Here is a 3,087-nt window from a genome sequence, read left to right as displayed (position 1 = left end):
TCTACACTGAAGTTCATTGCTTCGGTTGTTTATCTGGATAATCTGTAAATATTTATAGATTGTAACTTAAAAAAATTAATGGTATGATATTTTCTGTATTTTTTCTGTTGGTTTCGTGCACACCCTAACACCCTGGTCCCCTCCCCTAAAAAAAAAAATCCTCTCTTTTATGAGATAAAAGTATCATATTAGGTTGTCCAATTGAAAAAAAAATGATATCATGTTGATTGGTATTCTTTGAGCTAACCCTTCGTTACATTGCAGACACGTTTACGCAGCACGGGATTTGCTTTCATGGAGTCCTAAACACATGAAACTAGCGTGGTCCCGAAGAGGAGTTAAAGAGTAAAAGAGGAATGAGTCCAAATTGGAAGAATCATTCCTCAAGTAAAAATGCTTCTGTTTTTTTCATTATCGTAGCTTCAATAGGTTTTTACCAAAAAAATAAAAAATAAAAAGCTTCAAGAGGAGGATTGAAGTAGCCGGATAATTTTAGGAGTTCTTCACATACCTGGTCAAAGCCTTCGCTTATACCGTGAAGAATAGTAATTATCCATGCCGTTTGACACTGTAACAGACGAGAAGAATAGAGATTTTGGGATGGCAAACCTCGCTGCCCTATCACATCTTTGAGAATCACCCTCGCTCACCTTTTTTGATCTTTTTTGGTAGATAACAGGACTATTCATTCACGCGTGCCCAACGCCAACAGAAAAACAGGATACATAAAGGATACTAAAAAAAGATAGGTAGCATGACCAACAGAAGGTTTGGGTATACAGAACCCAGACCGACGAAGCGGAAAGCGACCCGGTCTCGCATGCCAAAGACTGAGTCATCCAGAAAAGGGGATGGGTGAAAGCCATTGCCCCAGATAAAGCGCTGTCAACACAGCAACTGATAAGCTCATGCACGTTCGTGCCAAAAGAAAGGACCCCAAAAGTGCCGAAAAGATCTGCGCCATCATGCCCATGCGAGCCGGTACGCTGCCGCGCCGAGAGGAGCTTCGGTGAAAGATGATCGGGCCACAAGATCGGTACGGCGAGAGGGGTAACGGAGCCGGCCATTTTCATGGCGACACCAACGCCAGAATCGACGTAACCTACAAAGCCAGAACCTAAAAAAGAAAGAGGAGGTGGAACTCGGCACCACCCAAATAAAAAAGAAAAACCTTCCACACCAAACAACTCGGCGTTGCTCATAGCTAGCATTGCCGATACTTCCAACAACTGCAGGGACTGAAACTCCATCAGCATCAGCCACGTCCCCCTGCCTATGAGGCTTCCGCCATCCTTATCGCGCAGGTCAAGAGCCCACCCGAAACCATCGACAGAGATGAAGACAAAGACGGCGACGCCGCCCCTGAGGAAGTCGAAGAGCACCCTGACATGGGCAGTGAGCAGGGGGAACCACGGCCTTGCGCTTGAAGATCCAGAGAAAACAGAAGGTAGCACTGTCAGAAGGAGGAGAGCTTGTATTGTCTATGCACTTGGGCTCAACATCATTCCAAACGAATCAGATGCAGAGGAAGATTCCGGCATTGGTCGGCAGGGCAAGTTTCTGGCATTCCTTGTCCAGATTGAAGAGATAGGTTGTCGGAGGGTAGTGGTGCTCAAGAGACAGGTTGCGTTTCGACCTAAGCTTGCCGTTGGAGTCGTCGTCGGCTTCGGCGTCTTCTTCGCTGGGGGATTCAATGAGCATGGTGAGAAAACGGAACACGCACTAAGGCGGAGAGCTATACACGCACTATGGCGGAGAACGAAACACGCACTGTGGCGGAGAACTAACAAGCACGGCGGCAGAAAAATACAATCGCGCACCCTGCGGCTGACAATAGGAGAAGAGAAAAGAAAAACCTAACCCTACGCAAAGTGCCATTTGAAACCCTTGTTCGAAACAGCAGAAAGAGCTCGATCGCTCTCAATAGAAGTAGCGGCAGCAAATCGATTCAGCATCAGAGGCAGCGAGAGCACAAAATCCGCAATCAGTAACCAATACGATTACTCTGAGGGAGTCTGCGTTCCTTCTTTGATGTCTCTTCTTCTTCGTCTTCGGCGTTCAGTTCTTCAAACAGAGTAGACACAGAGAAAGATTAAATCATTGATGTCTCTTATCTTAAACATCATGGTTGAGGACCCCCAACATCGACTCTGCGTTGCCTCTTTGATGTCTCTTCTGCTTCGTCTTCTTCGTTCAGGGCTTCTTCGTCTTCTTCTTACCCCAAACCTTATTGCCTGCCTTGTGCCTATCCAGCTGCTGAGTGCGGGCCAAGCATCTAAGATTCGCGCACCTTTTTTGATTATGGATTGAAGAAGCTGCATTACGATTTCCTTCAACGAATCCTTCCTTTGGAAGAGTAGGCTGGATGGATGGATTGCCAGTGCTCTGCTAGCGCTGGTCTATTGGGTTAAACTCAAGTCCAGTGGCTAAAAATAAACTCATTTCAAGATCGCCAATTAGGGGTGTTAAATCGGGAAGAATTGTTTGACTGGACCAGAACCAATGAGTCACCTGTTCCATTGATATGGACACATCTGAGATCACCAAATGCTTGGGAATTCTTCTATTCAATCTCTTTCATTTTTCTTGTTGCTGCTGGATATTTCATTCCCATCTTGGGTGGAACAGATCTACTAATTCTTTGATTCCACTTGGTAAGAGGGATTTTAAACTAAGAAATAGACCCTGAGCAATTGCAATAATTGGATTCATTGATGTTCCTTGATATAGTAGATGCTATCTCACAAACAGTCACCTAATTAACACTCAAACCAACTAACCGAATCAGTTATAAATTGATCCAGCTTCGGCCATTAAGTTCACGGGTCTTAGATTTCTCAAAATTTGTGCCTAATTTTGCCATAGATTGAGTATGAGATGTATTTTGGGCCTTAATTACCGGCTTTCCGGTTTTTTTTTTTTTTTTTTGTGGTTCCTGATTTTATTTTAGATTCTGTTTAGGCTCTACCTATTGTATTACTACGACACAGTCTACCCAAAAAAAAAATTACTACGATACACTGAGGAATTGCATTGCCATGATTCTCCCCCCTCAAATTAACTGGTGGAATTAGTTATGAGTTTTAT

The sequence above is a fragment of the Telopea speciosissima genome, chromosome 3 (genome assembly GCF_018873765.1).
Source record: "Telopea speciosissima isolate NSW1024214 ecotype Mountain lineage chromosome 3, Tspe_v1, whole genome shotgun sequence".
NCBI lineage: Eukaryota > Viridiplantae > Streptophyta > Magnoliopsida > Proteales > Proteaceae > Telopea > Telopea speciosissima.
The sequence above is the reverse complement of the archived record's forward strand: the minus strand, read 5'-3'. Positions refer to the sequence as shown.